This window comes from Lytechinus variegatus, chromosome 5 (assembly GCF_018143015.1).
Source record: "Lytechinus variegatus isolate NC3 chromosome 5, Lvar_3.0, whole genome shotgun sequence".
NCBI classification, from domain to species: Eukaryota; Metazoa; Echinodermata; class Echinoidea; order Temnopleuroida; family Toxopneustidae; genus Lytechinus; species Lytechinus variegatus.
This window is the reverse complement of record NC_054744.1, coordinates 38,680,708-38,705,022: the sequence shown is the minus strand read 5'-3', so window position 1 is coordinate 38,705,022 and position 24,315 is coordinate 38,680,708. Positions and strand designations below refer to the sequence as shown.

The 24,315-nt window shown below is 37.1% G+C and overlaps 1 long non-coding RNA gene across 1 annotated transcript; it reads left to right on the top strand.

The window, feature by feature from the left end:
• The first annotated feature begins 7,373 nt into the window (after window positions 1-7,373).
• On the top strand, window positions 7,374-24,315 carry LOC121416101. The gene is made up of 3 exons (XR_005970099.1): window positions 7,374-7,409; window positions 22,413-22,535; window positions 24,229-24,315. It is a non-coding gene; the product is annotated as an uncharacterized LOC121416101 (long non-coding RNA).

The window sequence follows — 24,315 nt, the reverse complement described above, 5'->3', positions numbered from 1 at the left end:
CCAAACGAATTGGCCAACGGTGTATGTTGCACTATCAGTTCGCCTGTCATAATTTCTCTTTTGTCGTCGCAGGTTTTTGTCACTTTGTTCTGTTACCCTAACGTACATACTGTCCATTCTATTCCTTAGATCATGAGCGTAATCAGTGTGTAGTTCTGAATCAGGTTGCTCAAACGAAAGATCTACAGGATGGGTAACTTCACGTCCAAACATCATCATGTTTGGGGTTTCTTGTATTGTTTCATGTACAGTGCTACGATACGCGGCAGCAGCAAAAGGAATATATCTATCCCAGTCTTGCTGGTGTTTGTCAGGGTCTATCATTGTTACTAGCATGTTAAGCAAGGTTCTATTGAAGCGTTCGACCATCCCATCCGATTTAGGATTGTACGCAGTTGTCCTAGTTTTCCTAACACCTAGAATCTTACAAACCTCCTTGAATAGGTTCGATTCAAAGTTTCGACCTTGATCCGTGTGTATCTCTATTGGTACACCGTATCGGCAAACAAATTCTTCTACCAATTTCTGAGCCACCGTGTGGGCTTGTTCATCACGAATTGCATATGCTTCTACAAATTTTGTGTAATAATCCGCTATTACCAAAATATATCTGTTTCCATCCTCGGTGATGGGAAGTGGACCTAGAATGTCCAACGCAATCCGTTCCATTGGGCTACCACAGCGTCGTTGCTGTAGAGGTGCTTTTCGTTTCGGTCCGTGCGACTTTCTTCTATTACATGCCAAACATTCACGAATAAAGGACCTAACATCCGCCTTCATTCCTACCCAGTAATAGCGCAACTGAGCGTTCTTCAAAGTTCTGGTGGACCCCAAATGTCCACCAAATACACCCGAGTGCAGTTCCTCTAACACTTCACGAATACTCTTACTTGGCAATACTAGTCGCTTCCTAACAGTTCTACCATTATCCGACTCCCATCTTCGGAAGAGAATCCCGTCGTGGATCTCTAACTGTTCCCAGTGTCCTAATAACACCTTCGTTTTGTACGAAAGAGGCGACATTTCCTCTTTAGTCGGTTTTGTACTTTGTTCTAGAGCTTCGATTACCGGCTTGATATATGGGTCTTCAAGTTGAGCCTTTCTAATCTCAACGTTACTTGTGCTTGTCAATTTAATAACGCAAGTCCGACCGATATCCGTATCCGTTTTCACAAGTTCTACATTACAATCCGATTCCCTACCGCATTGTTTACAAGGTCGTCGCGAAAGTGCATCTGCGTTTGCATGGCTTCTACCAGCCCTATGTACTATTTCAATGTCATATGCACATACAACTTCTAACCAACGCGCGAGTTGACCTTCCGGTTGTTTGAAGTTAGTTAGCCATCTTAAGGCTCCGTGATCTGTTCTAACAGTTACATGTCTCCCGTAGAGGTACTGTTTGAAGTGTTTCAAGTAAGTAACTACTGCCAAAAGTTCCCTCCTAGTTACACAATAGTTTCTTTCTGACTTGCTAAGGACTTTGCTTCCGTAAGCTATCACCCGTACATACCCGTCTTGGACTTGAGATAGTACCCCACCGATGCCGTCGTTACTAGCATCTGTGTCTAAGATAAATTCTCCATCCGAGCGAGGATATGCCAAAATCGGGGCAGACGTTAATCTAAGTTTCAGTTCATCAAAAGCATTTTGACAGGCGGGACTCCATCCGAACCGCCCGGCACGGTGCTTCTCGGTAAGTTGATGAAGCGGTTTCGCAATTGATCCGAAGTCTTTCACAAAACGCCTGTAATATGAAGCCAATCCGAGAAAGCTTCTTACTTCTTTCACATTTGTGGGAGTAGGCCAGTTCTTTATAGCCTCGGTTTTTTCTGTCTGAGTAGATATTCCAAACTGGGACACTTCGTGTCCAAGATAGGAGACTTTGGTTTTGAACAAATGGCACTTTTTCGGTTTCAGTTTCAAGTTTGCTTGCCTAAGTCGGTGAAACACCTGTTTAAGCCTAGCGAGTTCTTCAGGTATTGAACTGCCAAAGACGATCACGTCGTCTAAGTATACCAGGAGTGTTTCCCAGTGCAAACCGGGCTAGTACCTTGTCCATTAACCGTTCAAAGGTGGCGGGAGCGTTACATAATCCGAAAGGCATAACGTTCCAAGCGTAAAGACCGCCACCCGCTAAGAAAGCGGACTTTTCTTTTGCGTCGGGGTCGAGTCCAACTTGCCAATATCCGCTGGCCAAGTCAAGTGTTGAGAACCAACGAGCACCTGATAATGCATCAAGTGTCTCGTCGATGCGTGGTAATGGGTACGCGTCTTTGATGGTTGCAGCGTTAAGTTGACGATAGTCGACGCAAAACCTCTGTGTACCATCTTTCTTCCTAACAAGAACTATGTTGGAGGCCCAGGGACTATCCGTAGGTTCAATTAGACCTTTGTCTAATAGTTCTGATACTTGTTCGTTAATCTCAGTTCTCTGACCTAAAGGATGCTTCCTAGGTCGTTGTCTAATGGGATGCTGCGTTCCCGTGTTGATTGGATGTTCAACTAGATTTGTTTTCCCAATATCATTGTCTCCTTTGGAGAAGACGTCCTGAAATTCTATTAGCAAATTTGCTATGTCCTGATGATTTTGTTCAGGAAGTTCTTGGGTGCTTCTATCTAGTAGGTCTTGTAAGTGCTCTGGCACTTTGTCGAAATTAGACCTTGTGTACTTTGGTACAGTTTCAACTTCATTCTCACCTACTACTGTTATTGTACCAAGATTAGTGTCTTTCTTAATCACCTTGTTTGACGGTGATGGATTGAAAATTCTAACAGGAATTTCTTCATTCCCTGTTCTCACCAAAGTTCTAGCAACAATTAAACCACTCTGGGTTAGATGGTTTTTGGCTTTGTCCATCTCTACAATACCCAGTCTATTTGGTTTCAATCTATCTTTTATTTTTCCTCTAATTAGGACTTCACGTCCTGCAGAAATGGTTACTGTTTCTGACGTACTTATACGACAGAATAGGGTTTCCCCGTCATCACGTTGACATTCTATGTCTCCCCACTTAGTGGAAAGTTGGAAAGTCGTAAGATCTAACTTGATACCCATTTTGCACAAATTATCTAGGCCTATAATTCCATCATTGCCTATGTCTGCGACTAACAACTTAGTGAATCCGCAAGTGGGGCCTATCTTTAGTTCAAGTGTTACAACGCCGAATAAGGGAAGAGGGGCGTTATTAGCAAGTTTTGCCCTTTTGTTTGATTCTTGCAATAAAGGCCTATCCTTACTTGGGATATTCTCATACACCTGTTTAGATATATAGGACTCAGAAGCACCAGTATCAATCAGAAATCTATAATCATTGTCATGGATCCTAACTTTAACAAATAAACCATTACAGTTTGAGCTGTTGAAAGGAAGTTTTTCTGCGGTCATTCTATCATAGTTCTCACTCGTAGGTGTTGGGGCCGGTTCTAACGTCGGTTTGGGCGCGCCAATGCCCCCATGGGTGGCCCTATGTCGTTTAAATGACCTCGAGGTTGACTTCGTTGTTGTTCATTAGATCGTGCCTGATGAATGTCAGAGGGCTTCATAAAGCAATCCCTTGCAATATGACCAGGTTTCTGACAAAAGTAGCACGTGATTGTTCGAGATTGGTCATTAGTTCTGGCCCGTCTGTTGCCAGAATATTGCGGTTTATCATGCTTAAGCAAAGCTTGTTCTACAGCAATGTCGATTTTTCTCTGCAAGTCATTTTGACTTGTGTCTTCCTTTCCTACAACTCTATTATGAGTGTTCTTTTTCCAAGAACGCTCAGATTCTGTTATCAGAAACGTTTCTGTTGTGATTGCAGCTTCAATCATTTCATCCAAAGTTTTTGATTTGGCATGGAAGATGCCGGTTCGAATTTCAGGGCTCTGAATTGAATCCATGAAGTGGATTTTAGCCAGACGGTCTATTCCGTCAAAGTCAAAATCTGGGTAGGCTTTTGTTGCCAATTCCCTAATATTTCTCCCAAGTTCTTGGAGAGATTCATTTGGTCTTCTTTTGCGACCACGCAGTTCCATTAGGTAACTTTCTGATTGCTTAGAGGAAGAGAATCTTTGGGATAGTCTATTTTTCAAAGCATCATAAGTCCAGTTTGTTTGCTTTCTTTCATTTAGTAACTTCAGGGCTGGTCCCCTAAGACTAGCGGACAAGTATTTGACTGCTTGTTCATTGTTCCAGTCATTGATCAATTTGCACGAATCGAAGTGAGTTTCATACTCGTTCCAATCCGCACTACCGTCATATTTATCGGGCATTATGTTGGGACGTGAGCTGTTCGCGGTTTGATTAGGTTTTGGGTTAGAATTCTGTTCCAGTTTAGGTTTAGTAGGGCTTGTTATGTCCTTTTGAAGTCCAGAAGACTTCGTTTCGTTTTCTTCGTTGGTTATGTTGGTAGTGGGTTTGTCGTAGTTCAAGGTTATCTCACTATCAATAGAACTCGTATCACTCATTTCTTCACTAGAAGCGTCAGAATCAATGCTTCGCTTCGTTTTAGTTCTTCTAGTCAAAGTAGTCATTTGTTCCATTAATTGGGAAAGTCTTGAGAGAATTCTACTTTGCATACTACGATTATTTCTTGACTTAGCTTTCCTACGAGTGGCTTTTTCAGTCTCAGAATCAGTTGAGTCACATTCTGACTCGATTTTCTTACACTCATTCAAATTCTGTTTAAGTTCAACTTGTTCTCCTGAATTATTTATGATCAATTTGGTAGCATCTTCTTCAGTTCCATTACTTTCTACCTGTATTTCCATCCCACTTCTGACACCAGTTTTGTACCGGCCGTCACCGTCGCCCTCTACGGTTTCGACCACACCACCCCCACTCCCTTTCACTCTTGACCGGGTATTGGTGGCCATATCACCCCTTAGCAGAAAATAAGATGTTTAATATTTTCAGGATAGTCCGAGCGGTAAGACGGTTCAAAAGGGTGAGGTGGAGGGGAGAGATGAAGAGAGAAAAATAGATGGAAATATGAAAGGAGGTGGTGTTTGTGATAAATTATTTTTGTTCGTTTCAATCAAAGTATATGATTTTAGAATTACAGGCAATGGAACACTTAAGAAAAGAAGACACAATGGTTTGGAGACAAGATTTCAGGTTCAACAAGAAAAACAAAAATTATAATTTTAATAATTCATCATTCTGTACATCAAACAATTATTTCGCCACTGTTACAAATTGTTATTTCAGATTTATGTATTATCATTAATCAACTCTAATACATGTATTTCATTCTTTATTAATTCTTTAAGATAGGGGACTAATATTTCTATATTTCAAATAAACTTGATAATAAATATCGTTGTTGGTGATTAATCAATAGTTCAATATTCGAATGATTTATTCGGGTATATTCTTAGTTGTTAAAAAGTACTTGGGAATTAGTTAATTACCTAATTTGTTTAGGCAATAAAGTAACAAGAGTTCCGTCTGGCTAGTTTGAGTTGAGTTGTGTACAAAGGTACGTTGGCCAGTTTAAGTAGTTGGGGCCGTGTCAGAAACTAGTCTGCCCCGAATTATGAAAATTCACTTCTATATATGCGCTCAATGCGTACGTGGGGGAAAGCCTATGCGCGTAGCCGCAGTGCGATGCTGTACAGGAGAGCGGCGCGCCTATAGAACCAACGGACCTCGAAAGTTACAAAATCCAATTAAAATGCTTATTTATACAAAAATTGTAACTGCTATAGTAATAAAAACATAGCAAAAGTTTGCATTATTATTTTATACAATGTAATAAGACATTTTTATTTCAATCTCTTATTTGTAAAGACATTTAATTATAATAAACAATTATTTAAAGAACAATATGAGGATCCGTAGTCATCTTTCTTAGTTTGCGCGTGCGCTGTTTGAACTAACAATCCGATCCTAAGTTAACGGCAAAAGAAGTGTAAATTCAACTATTTCGACTTCTTAAGTAATCACAAGTGAGGGATAGCATAATGAAGGTAAGTAATTTGTTCTCATTTCTGATACTATACATTTATCATAGGCACATATATTTTATAATAATTCTTTTTGAAGTATTTTTTTACGATTTATAGTTAGATTATGTGAACCGGAACGGCGCGTCGTTCCGCGTCCGCTTTGTTTACATATAAGAGTGTTCATACAGTGTTTCCAAAACCAAGCCTTTTTTGCACTAAGCAAACACGGCTGAATAAAATTATACACACAATCCAGACCATAGTTCGTGTTCATACTCCAGACATAAAGATAATCAGAATCTCAATTTGGTTACCTTGAAAATATAACTTACAAAGTGAAACTGGTATAGCACAATAGTGAATTACTCGAGTGAGCAGGAAGAGAAAGAGAGAGGGAGACAGACAAGATAAAAAGGTAAATAGAAGTAGAGATATAGAGGGACTCGAGTTGATTCTTAATATAAAATTAGGTAAACTTAAAATCCTAGTTTGAATCAGGGAGAGGCCCGTTACACAATACAAATACCGTCCATTTTCCAAGATGGCCGCCATATGCGTACATAATTATATTGCTGATGTGGTTTACGGTACACCATGTGGAGTGTTATAGAAACAGTGGATAGAAGAAGAGAAGAAATGGATAGGCGACAAAGTGGAGATTTGATAGTAGAGTATTCTTTCTTGAAATAGTCCTGAAAAAGACTGTAAATTACCAGAAGGAATGTTGAGTGAGAACAGCTTGAGTAGTAGGATGGGGGGTCGGGTGTCCGGACACTTTATAATTTTGAAGCCTTCTTTTTTGTCTTTGGATTACACTAAAAATATGAATTCAATAGATGTAATCATCTTCTATTTTGTTCTCTACAATATTTCCTAACATTTTGTACTAAAAATTGATGAAACTTCACTTGTAAATTTTTGCAAATGACTTTCTAAAATTGATCGTCCGTACACACATAGAGCTGATGAGATGCTGGCTTGAGTCGGCGAGTAGAGATGATGAGTAGTAGAGATACTCAACGTTTCGGACAGGTTGACTGTACATGTACGTCTTCAGGAGTCTCCTGAAGACGGACAGTCGACCTGTCCGAAACATTCCTCTTTTTCTTTGGGGCAAATGCTTGATTTTTTTTTACACTGACAGTCTCCATTACACCTATTATTCATATAAATTGACTCTTATTTAAATTTGATTTTTTAAATTATTTTTTTCTTAATTAAAAATAGAGATCAAAAAATGAAAATTTTCTTGCCATATAAAATATGCCCCAAATTAAAATTTTTGAGCGCTCTGGTGAATACAAAAATTAATCCCAAGTTACTAATGAAAAATAAATTGCAACTGTATGGAAATTAGTAATTTTGGTCACAAAAGTGATATTCTAATGATTTTTTAAAGTGTGTGCTCTGTACAACATTGGCATACCATAGTCCTACCTGTAGATTCCCACAGGCAGGGTGGTAGCAGTGAACAAGTGAGTTTATACAAGATTTTAAATTTTGCTTGTTAGATTGAACACTGTGTATTTTAGCTGTTTGTAGGACGAGTGTGCACAGGTCACCTTTAATTATAGTAGAAGGCAGTACCGTATATATCAACAAAACTGAACAGTTCTAACGGCGCGTTAGCGAATTAGCCCTTTAGTTTCAATTCACCTTTAGTCGATAGTCCCGTCTATTCGTAATCGTGTGGCCTGGGCCTGGGGATAATAATTTATCGTCTGAGACGACTGAGTGACATCGACGATTCCGCTGATCTGAATTAAAAAAATTTATATCTACCCCGCATTTCCCTGCGCTTCAAGACCACTTTCACAATGTTGACAAAAAATTATTACAAAATAGATTCACTAAATAAATCACGAACAAGATGATAATGGAAATCTAGATCAGACAGCTGGCAGCGTCTGTTTCGAGGAGTTTTTAAACATTTTTTTTATTTCTCGTCGTACACTTATATCATAACCTTGTTCATTGAATGAGTGGTCATACACGTATGTTCATCACCCAGGCCATAGGCTATGTATCAACCCAGCAGAGTTCGCCATTAAAGGCCTTTGCACAGTTTCAACGTTGGTGTTGTGATAAGAAAATGTGTGTCGTACTCATGACAACATGTATTGTTGCTGGAATTTCCAGGAATTTAAAATGGATATGGTGTGATCAAACTATGAAAATTTATAACCCATATGTCAATGGTCATATCATGACTTTAGTTAAGAACATCGTGCACAAATAAAGGCAGATCAGCCTAATTTCATATCATTGTCTAATAGTACGTAATAGAACGAGTGTGGGGGACGGGGGTAAAAAATTTCAACATTTTATTCTCTTTATTCTACCAAGTTCTCAATTTTTTTGATATTTCCTTTCTATTGTTTGTCATTTTGTTGTTATTTTATTGTATATTTGTGTTTAGTTTCACAACTCTCCAGTTTTTTTTTTAAGTGTAAGCTAGATGAATACTGAAATAGTCAGTGGATCTTAGGGCTATATGGCAATTGAAATCATGTACGTCAAGTGGCGTTATCATCTGATCGTGGAGAGGGGTGACTGAGAGTAATATACAAGTATTGAGCTGGAAATAAAAAAAAATTGGTGCCCCCCCCTCCATAAAGAGCTGTTAGTAGACAGGGATATATCAAACGTGCATGTGAAGGGGGTGGCTGGGTCAAAGCAATATATTGAGCTGAATTCAACAAAAATATTTAAGGGTATACCCAGTTGTTGTGTATCCGGACGGGTTGTGTGTCCGGACGATCAATTTTAGATTGTCATTTGGAAAAATTTACAAGCGAAGTTTCATCAGTTTTTAGTACAAAATGTTAGGAAATCTTATAAAGAACAAACAGTAGAGGCGCACGGCCAATATTGGAGACTGTCTCCCATGAGAGAGATTATCTCCAATATCAGAGACTTTCATAAAGAATTTTGGTATCCAATTTCAGAGACAGTCTCCAGTTTTGGAGACCAATTTTCTTTGTTTACATTTGCTTAAAAAGGATTACCTTGGCGGCAAATAAAAATGTGATAAGCAGATTCCTCATGAAATATTACCCCTTTTCACCGTCTACTTTAAAAATTCACCGTCTACTTTTGTTTTTATAAGGATTTTTGTTGTCATCCACACACAAAACAAATGGGCTTCTGACCTCGGTGGGACAAAAGTTTGGGTGGAAAAAATCATACTTTTGTTGGTGTTGTTTCTTTTGTTCTTTTGCAAAGCAAGTCTCCAATATGGGAGATTGTCTCCCTTATTGGAGAGAGTCTCCCATATTGGCCGTGCGCCCCTACTGTTAAAATAGATAATTATTACAAGTAATGAATTCCTATTTTTAATGTAATCCACAGACAAAAAAGAAGGCTTCAAAAAGATAAAGTGTCCGGACACCCGACCCCCCATCCTACCACCCCCCCCCCTCCCGGCCCGTCAAGAGCTGTCAATAGACAAGGGCGGATCCAGCCTTTGCCGATGGGGGGGGCGATATTTTTTCAGCCAAATTTTTCTGATCGGCCGCTTGAAGTTGATTTTTGTTTGTATCTTGAAGGGGTAGTCTTACAATAGTCATTTCTCATAAGCCTTATTTAAATAGTGCAAGTGCAAAGAGCGAGCTATTTTTTTTCCAAGTATTTGTCCTAAAATCTAAATATTCTGGGCAATGCTTGTGATCGTAAATGTGTATCGACCAAGTAAATAATATACTGCCAGCGCGAAGCGCAAACAGACAATTTTAATATATGTATTTATCTTATCAAAAAGGGATTAAAATATTTGATATTCCGATCTGTAAAAGGGACAATAAAGCTCTGTATTCAAAGCACTTTGTAGGAAAATTGTTATAGGTGGATATGGATCACAGTTTGAAATAAGCTGATATGTTTCAATATTGTAACATGACCGTTTGTACTCTTGTAAAATCATAAACTCAGTCCTATGCTCTCCTGTACATTTCAATCTCCTAAGCTCTCGTTTAATTAAACTAAAATTATTAAACTGAAAATAGGGTGAACAAAGAATAAATTAGAAGTTAAGATGAAGTCCAGATCAGCACTACTTTACTTTCCTAAGCACAAAATTTAGAACTTATCAATATTCCATTCTGAAAAAATTACATAGTGATTATTAAAGTGACATCCTATCTATTATGAAATAAGCCTAATGAGACCGCGAAAATCTTTCAATATTATGGCTTGAAAACTGAACGTTAAAAGCATTTTTGTAATTTTGATGCACGAGTTAATATATTTTCAACAGTCAATGCGAGCGCAAATCGCAAGCCGATTTTTGTGTTGTCATGAAATGGGGATTTTAAGTAGTTTGATATAGAATTAATATTGAGATATATTAACTCACACGATTTATATAAAAGAGAGGGGGAAAGGAACACCCACTTCTCCCGATCCGCCTGAGACAACATTATAACTTCTAATTTCTTCTCCTTTCTCTTTTTTGTTAAATAGGCCTATATTTTTTGTATACCATCTAAAGATCTTATTTGACTTTGATAGTAATTCCTATTGTTTTTTATAGTGTAAACAGATTTTATCTTTTATGATTACAATTCTATACGTGTTGAGGACCCCACTGGAAATATTCAAACTCATACTTGCCAACTTAAGAAGAAAAAAAAGTGGAATCCATTTTTCACGCAGAGTAACGAGCGTGTGACATTTTGCGCGGGAAGGGTGTGGGGGTACCCCCTGCCACGGTAAGAAATTTTTGGGAATTTAGAACATGAAGTGGGGGGCTTTCCTTCACTTTTGAAGTGCCTTTTACCTGTCCACAAAGAAGAAAAATATCTTAATTTTGTCCCAAAGTAATGAAATATGAAACGGGAAAATCAACAGGATTCATTTCATGAAATTGTACCATATTTTTTTACTTCAAAAACATGTATTTCCATTACAATAATAACTGGATATTTCTCAGAATACTCCTTGTATTTCTAAATAATTTTGACTTTATTTCACGAAAACAGACTAACAGTCTAAATGCATATGTAACTTACACATGAACTTATTATGCAATTGCAAATGCACCGGTACGGTACTCACTAACCCAGGGAGCTCCGACCCGGGAAGCGGGCGGGCCGCGACTGGGCTCGGTACCGGTACTCAGTCACTGTGAGAGCTGTATACCCGGGGGGGGGGGGGGCCACTTCCATCACGAGTGGATACCATGCGCGACCATGGGGTCTCGAAAAGCACCCTAAACACGTAATGTCCATTTTCTGAAAATGCACCCCTTAACAAGTATTGGCGTGTGAAACCCTACCCTTAACAAGTATTGGAAACAAAACGATACTCTTATTGGTAATATTCCCTGAAATGAACCCCTAAACAAGTACAGGAATGTTTTATTGTTACGGGTCCTTCGGTCGTCGGTTTTACCTTATTTGGTTTAGTACGACCCCACCTTCTACACCTCACGCAAATCGGACTCTAAACACGAAGTTTTAGGGCAAAAAAGACATCCTGTATAAAACATTTTAATTTTGTTTTATCATCCCCGCATATTCGACCCTAAACATGTAATTTTCCTAGCGAAATAGATACCCTTTTTTCATTATTTTTGTGTTTTTGACACCCTTATCACGTTACGTACGTAAAGTGCCCTATCGTGAAAAAGACATCCTTTTTACGTGTTTTTGTGGTCGCGCATGGTATCCACTCGCCAATGTAAGTGGTCCCCCCGGGTCTGTATAACGATCGGAATCACAGTCACAACTCACATTCACAATCCAAACGACGCATTGGCGATGGTATCCAGTTTCCACACACTAAATTTGTAATTTTGGCTTCAAGTTCAAATTTTCACGGAAAACTATATCCTTTGGCCATTAATCCGACGATCGTTGAGCTGGATCTTACGTTTGCACATGTATGCACTTGCAGCGCAGTAACCCACGGAGCTCCGGCCCGTCGGTAATCCGGCACAGGCCGAAGCTCCCTGGGTTAGCAGCGAGGTATACTCGCGCTCGCGACGTCACAGCATGCATTGTATTTGCATGTGTTGTCGCTCTAGCTGTGTTTGCATGCGCTTCTGCAATGTGCGCGCGATGTGAGATAGGCAAAGTGAAAAACTACGTACAAGAGTGTGTTCAGTTAGTGGAAAAATAATGCTATTTGGAATATCGCGATATATCCAGGTGTCCGCAAGCTTCAGAATGGTCTAACCTTCGCTCCAGCCGTTTTTCAATATTATCAATGTAAAAATTAATGAAAATCAGAATTATGGAGTTGATATTCGTAATGTGGAATTGGCAATAAAAAATCGGGATGATTCCGCCAAAATCGGAATGGTTGGCAAGTATGCAAACTATTCTATTAAAGATTACTGACTTTTATTTGTTAATTGATTAATTTCATTTATTCATCTATTCATTTATTCATTTATTCTTTAGGTTATGTAAATGAAATACTAAAATGATAAATTAAGAGGAAAGGATTAAGACAAAGTAATTTTACAGCTACAACTAGTAAAGTATATTCATTTGCGAAAAAAAAGGTAATTCTTTTTTTTATCTTAAGACCGTTCCGGGGACATTCATAATGTAGTTTATAGTCAAAGAAGTAAATTGTGTCAGGAACTCGTTGGCTGCAGTAAATAAATATTGTTTTTAAAAATGGATAACAGTTATTAATAAAGTATCATATCGAATTTCAGTCTATGTGCCGGAATGAGCTCTTCGGTATAAACACCGCTTGCAAACTAATTATGCACATTGAAGACTAAACGCTGACTAAACAAAAGAAAATTATAAACTGATTGAAATTGCCATTGCATACAATGACATGTTCATGCAGTATTTTGTTTGTTTTACACAAAGAAAACTCAGACTATGACACCCATCATGATTTTTGCATACAATATGATTCTATTTACATGACAATTGGTCAATTCCATTGTGACTTATGGGACATTTGATAGTTTTTTCCACATAACTAAAGTACATATCTGAAATAGTAGCTGCACAAACATGGATTTACTTTGTTAATCTCTAAGAAGAATACTGAAACTTACTACATACAAAAATGTATGCTTGCAGCTTGGTTTCATAGGGTGCTATATCTTCAGAAGTGTCATTGTGACTTATGGGACATCGATGGACCACACAAATTGAGCTCTTTTGTTCAAAGTGCCATATCTATCTCAGTTTTATGACAATGTTTTTAAATTTGGACTTGGAGATTCACCAGTGATAGTGCTCACAAACAGTACTTGAATTGGACTAGATTCATTTCATTTGTTTCAGTAGTTGTGTGCAATCGTGTGTGACTTATGGGACAAGTGAATGTGACTGATGGGACCCTATCTCATTTCATGGTATTTACATTTCCTCTCAATAACTTTTTAAGTCAAACTTAATTTCAGCATGAAGAAATATTCCCTAATAACATGACACCTTTAATAATTCATGCCATTGTGTCAGAAATACATTCAACAAAGGGCAGAAACATCTTTTCATGCACTTCATGAATATAAAGGGAACATTAACCCCCCCAAAAAAAAAAAAAAAAATACTTCCTAACTTGTCAGCAAGCTTTAAGAACTGTAATCAATTAAGTACAAAATAATCAGTAAACAATTACAATCATAAATATCTAGCAAACAGATGAAAAATGAACAATTAGAATAAGAATGTACACACTTTCCATTGTGACTGATGGGACAAAATGATAGGACATATTTGTTACAGATGGACAAATAAATGTTGCTTTTCTCTATCTGTCTCATACAGAATGGTAAGAAAATTACCTTTTCAGTGTATTGTATGTAAGCAAATTAAGACATTAATGCTGCCATGAAGTATATCAATATTCTTGTTAATATACATGTATTCTCTGTCATGTCGAAAGCTGATATTTTTCATTAGTTGTTGATGTTTATAATAAAACAAATAGAAATCAGTGCACATGCAAATTTTTGACAAAAAACATGAAAATTTTGGCATAAATTCTTTAAAAAAAATATTCTATCTAAACTACATGTATACTTGTAAAAAGTGTATTCATTTACATGGAAGATTTTACCATTGTCTCTGCAAAAAAATATTAAAATAACTGATTTTCATGAAAAATCCAAGATAACCGCCAAGATGGCCGCCAAAAATTGCCAATTTTGAAACCTATGGGACACAATTTGGCAAAGGGTACATCAAGATTCATTAAATATACACTTTAGGCCATACAAAAAAGTTAGTTAAATAATATATCATGGGGTGCACCCTATCACAAATTCTTTTTTTTGCCAGCTGCTTGGATTGTTATGTCATCTCTTTCATAGAAATTGACAATGCCTGTATAAAGGACATCACCATTTATAGAGTACCGAAGCGATGATGTCAGCTGCCATGGTGTCATGGCGGCGTGGCGGCCTGGTTCTAAACAAAATAACCAGGGGGGCCGTTTCATAAAGCTGTTTGTAAGTTAGGAACAACTTTAAGAATGACTGGTGATCCTTTCTTGTATGCTAAAACATTGCCAATTTATGATGACATTTACCACAAGGATCACCGGTCGTTCTTAAAGTCACTCTTAAGTTACGATTAGCTTTATGAACCAGTGCCCTTTTACAACTTTCAGAATTATGGTAACAACCAGGGACAACACACATCACCATTTTTTTTGCAAATACAAATAGGTATTGACGATCATGCAGCTGCGACTCAGATTAGAACCGGCCGATTCGATGTCATGACATTGTGACGTCACACTTCGGTACTCTGCAAATTGCGCATGTTACTTTCTATTGGCAGGAGGCAGGAATGATTCTAAGAAAACTTGATTGCAAGCTTCTGAACAACTTTTTGGCATTCACAGGGGCTGGTAAGGAGTGCTGTATGTACCCTTTTAATATCTCTGCTCATGGTAGCCTTATGCATCTGAGGACTGTTGCTCTTATTTCGACAGGATCCATAGGATCGCTCAACTACAAAATTTGTGACTGATGGGACATTGCAATAAGTTTAGTTTCCATGGAACTATATACCAAGTTCACATCATATGTCAAACAGTAGATGCATACCCCAAGGAGACAAGAAAACCAAGAGAGTGATCTGGACCTTAAAAAATGAATAAAAGCTGGGGTGAAACAAACCCAATTCATCTGTACTCAAGCTTTGCATTTTAGCGATCATATTCAGTTTTCTCCTTTTTGGGGGGATGGGCACACAATCCAAACTTTTTTTTTGTTCCATGCACTGCCTATGATATTCTGACTGTTTTTTCTGACAGTCAGCATACTGTTCTCCAGCTTTTAAGCATTCTCATCTCACTCTTTGATGTCATGGACAGCTTTAAGGTGGCATGGTTTACGAACTGTATGTGTGACTTATGGGACATGTGACTTATGGGACTTAAATGTATGTCCCCCCAGAATAGCTATTTCAAGTCCAATACAGATGCAGCTTAATTTGTTGAAGCAAGCATGTAATGTGGTAGATAAAAAAGTCCAATACTTGTCTGCAGGAGTCAATGGCAGCACATGAGGAAAACTTAATGCTTAAAACTGTGACTTATGGGACATCAAACAAACATACATTGAAATGTATTTTGTGCCTCACCGTTTCACTGCAGCATGTAAAACAATACAGCTAATGGTAAATTACTGCTTGGAAGTCACATGGACAGTATAATTTTTCGTCAGCACCCTTTGCATGCCAGGAGCCAGGGATGGGTCAAAGTTGTACAATTTCTATGAAATCTTAGTACCAAAGTGCAACAGAGTGCACACTGTGTATTTTATGAATGAATGAGGGTATAGTAAATATAATTGTGTTTTTGTAAACCTTAAACTGTATACTTTGAAACAGAATAAACAAAATTGCTCAGAAAAGAAATTTTTGAAAATGGAAAAATGCAACATTTGGCTGGAATTGACCAATTAAGATAATTATAGACACCCCCCACACACATATACATGTATATGTAATTGTAATAAATATGCGCTATGTATACAGTCAATGTGAGTATGTTACATAATATACAATCTTGACCTAAATTTGCCTTTTGGTAATTCAGGAAAGAAATAATAATTCTCGAAAATGTAATCATTCATGTGTCAGGTTTATTCCGAGCATTTTCCAAAATCGTTAAACCATCAATTTTCACAGATTAAGTGTCGAAATTAAGCACTAAAGTGCAAAGTGATCATTACAAGGGGAAAAGGTACGTAGAAAATATCACCTTACACCAGTATGGAACTAGATATCCGTCCCCGCAGACACGGCGATCAGCCTGTGTGCGTACGCTAAAATTTATCATTCTGCGGCTCGCGTGCTAGGAATGAACTTGATTTTTCTCTCAATTACGAAACTTATCATGGAAAAAGTTGTCCAGCATGCATTGATATACTCGTAAAATTTATCGTCATGTATCATTCACACACAAAAAATAGAATAAAACCCTTCTTTCGGAGAACTATTAGTAAGTTGTTCGAATCTAACAATTTTCTTTTGAAAATATAACAAAAATTTACCTGATTTCAAATGCCTGTCTTTTCACTAAAAAAACTGGAATACAAAATCCACCAGCGTTATTATTTATGAAAAATTCTAAAAAATGTACTAAGATGCTTTTAAAGAAAAGGAAAATTTAAGGGGATTCAAAAATAAGGATTTTGCAATGTTATATCAAAGTTCTGTTATATTTTCATCAATTTTGGGATTGCATCGAAATGACTGATAATTCGAATTTCGAAGTCTCACCCACACTTGCTTGTAAATTTGGTATATGTTGGTACACTGATAGTCAACGTAAATGATAAACATTCATAGCCTCACTAAAATTTAACGATTCCATTGTTTTTATATGATTTTAATGTCGCAGACATTTAAGAGAGTAAAAAAGTGATGCTCACGAACGTCACTAACAATAAGGCTAAGCGAGAAGGCCTTTCAATGGCGCGCTCCACTGATTTGAGGCCGTGAACATACGTGTACACAGACGGCTCGCTATTGTGCAGCCACCATTAGGGGACTTGCAATGCAAAATCCCCCCGTCGGGGCTCTTCAATTTTTGTCTTTAATGAATAAAAATTTTGAAAATTAACGCGAAAAAAATGAAAATTTATTATCCTATTCCCTCTTGGCATTAATTGCCAAAAAACGGAGAAAAAATGAAGTTAAAAGGAACAAAAACAGTGACTTACCTCGGCTGTCGCGCAAATTCACTTCCCCGTTTTATCCGATCTTAAGTACATAAACATATGGCCATTGAGTCCCCTGTACAGATCGCGCTAGAACTTCGGTCTCTGCATTTGGTGAGTTCAGCTGAACAACCAACAAAACAGAGACCGAAGCTTTTGGTCTAGATCTAAACCTAATATTCTAAGTTTACTCGTGAAATTTATTTCTTTAGAATCATCACTGACGAAATAAATCTCATTGGTAATCTCTCTTTAACTTTCATGACTTACCTCTTCAAAATGTGAACCATCTAAGAAAATTCTCCAATATTATACATGCTGGTTCCCATTTTCACGAGTATAATTTATAGCCTATATACTTGTAGGCCTAATTAGATTTATTTCAGAAAGTCAAAATATCACTAGATCTAGTAATCTGTCTTACATAAAGACAGGTTATTATAATTAGATTTATTTCAGAAAGTCAAAAGTCAAAATATCACTTGTAATCTGTCTTTATCTACTCGCTGAAAGTGAAATGGGAACCAGCGTGTACAACTCTGTTGAGAATTTTCCATGCTGGTTACCACTTTGGTGAGTAGATTAAACTAGTAAATGGGAACCAGTGTGTACAACTCTATGGGGAGTTTTCCAGAGTTGTACAGTTGTACGCGCTGGTTTCCATTTCAGCGAGTAAACTAGTTTTACTAATACTAGTCTACTCGCCAAAATGGGAACCAGTGTTACCACTCTATGGGGATTTTTCTATAGAGTTGTACGCGCTGATTCCCATTTTAGCGAGTAGAGAAAAGACAGCAAAGAAATCAATTTCATGTCTTGTCGTGAAAAAAGTGTCCCGTGTACATGTAAATTAGGAACTGGTTCCCAATTTGCCGACAAGTCCACCCCAACAAAAAGTTGATTTGAATAAAAAGAGAAAAATCCAACAAGCATAATGCTGAAAATTTCATCAAAATCGGATGTAAAACAGTAGAGGTGCACTACCAAAATGGGAGACTCTCCATGGCAATATGGGAGACAATCTCCCATATTAGAGACTTGCTTTGCAAAAGAATAAAAGCTTAATTTTTCCACCCAAAATTTTGTCTCACTGACATGAGTGAGGTCAGAAGCCCATTTGTTTTGTGTGTGGATGACAACTAAAATCCCTTATCGATGTGCCATTCACTATAAATCAGCAAGTGCCATTTTTGTCTCACCTGCGAAGCAAAGTGAGACTATAGGCGCCGCTTTTCCGACGGCGGCAGCGGCGGCGGCGTCAACATCAAATCTTAACCTGAGGTTAAGTTTTTGAAATGACGTCATAACTTAGAAAGTATATGGACCTAGTTAATAAAACTTGGCCATAAGGTTAATCAAGTATTACTGAACATCCTTTTAGAGTTTCATGTCACATGACCAAGGTCAAAGGTCATTTAGGGTCAATGAACTTAGACCATGTTGGAGGAATCAACATCGAAATCTTAACCTGAGGTTAAGTTTTTGAAATGTCATCATAACTTAGAAAATATATGGACCTAGTTCATGAAACTTGGACATTAGGTTAATCAAGTATCACTGAACATCCTACATGAGTTTCACGTTACATGACCAAGGTCAAAGGTCATTTAGGGTCAATGAACTTTGGCCGAATTGGGGATATCTGTTGAATTCCCATCATAACTTTGAAAGTTTATGGATCTGATTCATGAAACTTGGACACAATAGTAATCAAGCATCACTGAAAATTTTGTGCAAGTTTCAGGTCTCATGATTAAGGTCAAAGGTCATTTAGGGTCAATGAACTTTTGCCGAATCGGGGGTATCTGTTGAATTACCATCATGACTTTGAAAGTTTATTGGTCTAGTTCATTAAACTTGGACATTAGAGTAATCAAGTATCACTGAACATCCTATGCGCGTTTCAGGTCACATGACCAAGGTCAAAGGTCAATGAACTTTGGCCGAATTGGGTGTATCTGTTGAATTAACATCATAACTTTGAAAGTTTATGGATCTGATTCATGAAACTTGTACATAAGAGTAATCAAGTATCACTGAACATCCTGTTCGAGTTTCAGGTCACATGATCAAGGTCAAAGGTCAATGAACTTTGGCCATGTTGGGGTTTTTTGTTGAATAACCATCATATCTCTGTAAGTTTATTGGTCTAGTTCATAAAAAAGTGGACATAAGAGTAACCATGTATCACTGAACATCTTGTGCGAGTTAGAGTAGTATTCAAAGTCAGCACTGCTGCTATATTGAAACGCGTGATGCAGGTGAGACGGCCAGAGGCATTCTACTTGTTTGTTCAAAGAGTCTATATAATTGTTTTATTTATAACGAAAAGGGAATCACTCCTGAGACAATGTTAAACCTCTTGACCATAAGCTGAACTGAATAATGGAATCATTCAAATGCAATAGGCATTGCACGAAAACGTGTTTGTGGCACTCCAGTGGATGCACAGAAATGTGTTCATGGCACGTTAAGGGTTAAGTTTCGCTTAATTTCACAAAACTGTTCTATGCACATCCTGTTCAGTATGCAAATGAGAGAACTGATGAAATCACTCACTCATTATTTCTTTTTTTATTTTATCATAGGAGATATGACATTCTAATTTTCTCCCCAATCCCCATGGTCCTGTGCAACAATGTTTTATTTCTCCATAAACATGTGGAATTACCATTGTTTAACATTTTATGGGTCAGTCAAGTTTGTCCTTATTGTCAAATCTTTAAAAAATGAAATGTATAATTCAAACAAAAAACAAAAGAAATAGTGAGAGACATCATTGATTCACTCATTTACATGTGACTATATTGTGCATATAACTATTTTGTGAAATCGATTTTGATGTAATTTTCAGCATATTGCTTGTCCGATTTTTCTCTATTGATTAAAATTAATATTTTTCTGAGGTGGACTTGACCTTTAATCAACATCAGATGTAGACCAAAAGCTTCGGTCTCTGTTATGTTGGTTGTTCTGCTGAACTCCGTTGGCTCCACTCACCAAATACAGAGACCGAAGTTCTAGCTCGATCTGTACAGGGACTCAATGGCCATATATATGTTTATGTATTAAAGGTCAAGTCCACTTCAGAAAAATGTTGATTTGAATTAATAGAGAAAATTCAGACAAGCACAATGCTGAAAATGTCATCAAAATCGGATGTAAAATAAGAAAGTTATGACATTTCAAAGTTTCGCTTATTTTTAACAAAATAGTTATATGAACGAGCCAGTTACATCCAAATGAGAGAGTCGATGATGTCACTCACTCACTATTTCTTTTGTTGTTTTATTGCTTGAATTATGCAATTTTTCAATTTTTACGAATTTGACGATTAGGACCTCCTTGCCTGAAGCACAAACTGTTAAAATAATAGAATTCCACATGTTCAGGGAGGAATGAAACCTCATTTCACATGACAATGACGAGAAAATCAAAATATTTCATATTTCATATAATAAAATACAAAAGAAATAGTGAGTGAGTGATGTCATCAGTTCCTCATTTGCATACCGACCGAGATGTGCATATAACTTTTTTGTGAAATGAAGCAAAACTTTAAAATCCCATAACTTTCTTATTTTACATCCGATTTTGATGAAATTTTCAGTGTTATGCTTGTTGAATTTTTCTCTTTTTAATCAAATCAAGTTTTTGTTGGGGTGGACTTGTCCTTTAAGTTCGGATCAACCAGGGAAGTGGGAGTGTGCGACAGCCGAAGTAAGCCACTGTTTTTTCCCCTTTTAAGTTTTTTTTTCCCCGTTTTTTGGTACATGTACATTTCAGGCCAAAAGGGAATAATAATCTTTGTTTTGGTACAGTTCTTTTTATATTTCTTTCATGAAATAAAGACAAAAATCGATGAGCCCTGTCGGGGGGATTTTGCACTGTAAGCCCCCTAATGGTGGCTGCACTAATTTACACCTTCATATAAAGCTAAAGTCATTCTTACAAGGGAACCTAATTGATTAGGCTTTATCCCCCCAATAAATTCTTGACTTCTACTATTAATACAACATTTTTCATCAAAATAAGGGTCTACATGTATGCAGCCTATGAACTCATTCAGTGAACAAGGTTATATTATTTACATGTATAACTTTGTTCTCTGTTACTATTCTGTGTATGGTAAGGTTGGCAATGTTTCTCTTATTTTCTCTTGTTTTGAGGGACAAATGCTTAATTTTATGACACCAGTCAGTTTCCAATACAACTATTCACTATTCATCATATAACTTGGTTTTTAATTAATCAAAGTCTAAATTATTTTTTGTAATTAGGAATAGAGATTGAAAATTTTCTTGAAATTATATTTTCCACCTATAGAGGGCCTGCACAAAAATATGCAAAAAAATCAAGTTTTTGAGCACGCTGGTGAATACAAAAATTATCCCCACATTACTAATGAAAAATATATTTCAACTGTATGGAGACTACTGTATGCACTTGTTCACTGCAACCACCCTGCCTGTGGAGAATCTACATGTAAAATGATTACGGTAGATGCATATCCACATCACACAATTAACAATTTCATTAAAATATCACATTGTGACCAAAAAATACTAATTGTCATACAGTACGTTGCAATTTATTCTTCATGAGTAACTTGGAAATCACATTTGTATTCACCATAGCACTCAAAAACTTGAATTTTTTGAATATTTTTAATTACGCCCTCTATTGGCAGTAAAATTGTAAGAAAATTGTATTTTTTCAATCTCTATTTTTAATGTAGAAAAGAAAATTGATGCAAAGAAGAATTCAATTTTCCTAAGAGCCAAGTTATGTAGTGAATAGCTGTATTGGAAACTGACAGAAAAAACAAAATCAAGCATTTGTCCCCAAGAACAAAGAAAATAAGCCAAATATTCACTACACAGGGACTAGTAACAGAGAACAAGGTTATGATCATTGATGAATGAGCAGATCTATGGTTGATATCATTCTTGAAAATAATCAGAATGTAATCAACACCACTTTGATGTAATTTCTAAGCAATATACTGTAAGAATCATTAAAAATCAACCACCCCAATAATACATTGAGCCTATGGGCATAGGCTCTCACTCTGTGTGCTAGATGATGAGCCAACTTTGTAGGAGGGAAAACCAAACAAATATATAAAATATACATGTTCAACAATTTCAAACTTCCAGATTTCCTCTAATATAAATGAAGTTGTAATGCTTGTTAGATTTTTCTCTTTTTATTCTAGAATTGATTTATTGTAGGGTGGATTTGGACCATTAAAACAAATCTTATATCTATCATGGCAGAGATTTACCTTTTTACTATTTTTTATGATTAATGTGTTTTTTTCTCGCAGATCCGTAGAATGCCAACTCAGGTTGTCTGTTCAAGTGACACAGTGTCACAGCTCAGAATATATGCAAGGCAGCTTCACACAATTATTGAAGAATACCAAGAACTCATCAACTCTCATGTTGTAGTAGGTTATCTTCTGATTTCTTTATTAGGACAGGGAGGGCACACTACTGCCAATGCAGATTTCTTTGATGTGGAGGGGGAAGGGGGGGAGGGGGAGGGCACTGTTATAAGAAGGTTAGACACCATGCTCATACAAAATAGACCCTAAACAAACAATCATCCTCCCATATCAGAGTCCGCTCAAAGGGGCTCAAAGTAATCAGAGTAAGTTTAGGGACATTGATTTTCTATTTACCTATATCAAAATGTAAAATCTGTTTTGGTTTTTGTCTCACCTGCATAGCAGAGTGAGACTATACATGTAGGCACCGCTTTTCCGACGGCGACGGCGGCGGCGTCAACATCAAATCTTAACCTAAGGTTAAGTTTTTGAAATGACATTATAACTTAGAAAGTATATGGACCTAGTTCATGAAACTTGGCCGTAAGGTTAATCAAGTATTACTGAACATCCTGTTAGAGTTTCATGTCACATGACCAAGGTCAAAGTTCATTTAGGGTCAATGAACTTTGGCAGATTTGGGGGTATCTGTTGAATTACAATCAAAACTTTAAAAGTTTTTGGATCTGATTCATGAAACTTGGACATAATAGTAATCAAGTATCACTGAACATCCTGTGCAATTTTCAGGTCACATGATCAAGGTCAAAGGTCATTTAGGGTCAATGAACTTTGGCCGAATTGGGGGTATTTGTTGAATTACCATCATAACTTTAAAAGTATGTTGGTCTAGTTCATAAAACTTGGAAATAAGAGTAATCAAGTATCACTGAACATCCTGTGCGCATTTTAGGTCACATGACCAAGGTCAAAGGTCAATGAACTTTGGCAATAATGGGGGTATCTGTTGAATTACCATCATAACTTTGCCAGTTTATTGATCTGACTTTTGAAACTTGGACATAAGAGTAATCAAGTATCACTGAATATCCTGTGCAAGTTTCAGGTCACATGATCAAGGTCAAAGGTCATGTGAGGTCATTGAACTTTGGCCACATTCGTAGAATTACCATCCTATCTCTGTAAAGTGTATTGGTCTAGTTCATAAAACGTAGAAATAAGAGTAACCAATTATCACTGAACATCTTGTGCGAGTTATAGTAGTTTTCAAAGTCTGCACTGCTGCTATGTTGAATCGCGTGATGCAGGTGAGACGGCCAGAGACATTCCACTTGTTACTTTTAATGTGAATAATTCATTGAATTTTACCTTTGCAAAACCGAATTCATATTTTATGCTGTGTACATGTACATTTTCTAAAGGTAATTTCCATTTTATATCGAGTTTGAAACGGAGTAACATGTTTTGAGAAACAAATTTTTGAGAGCTAAGGAGGGTGAATGCTCATATCTTTTCTTTTTTACAGTGGTGTGAGGTCTGGAGTCTGGACCCTGAACCTGCCCTAACTCATCTTTTGAGAATAAAAGGGTACCTATGTGTAGGGATTCATCATGAAAAGTGGACCCTCTTCTTCATTGAGAAAATACATGGGGCACAGGATTTGGGATACCACATGTATTTAGGGATTTTTTTAAAACGTTTTTTTTTTTTTTTTTTAATATAAAAATGGGACCCAAGTTGAAAGATTCCATGGCAAAGTTCCCCCCCCCCCATGAAAACTGGCACTTGACAGTCTTCACCATCGCCTATTACTGATTAAATAATGATGTTGATGTTCTTTATCATTACGTAGGAGTTCTTCGTAAAAAATCGATGGGAGGTATTCCCGAAGTCCTGGCAAGCAGCCCTTGATGGCTTACCACCAGATATCATGGCTAAT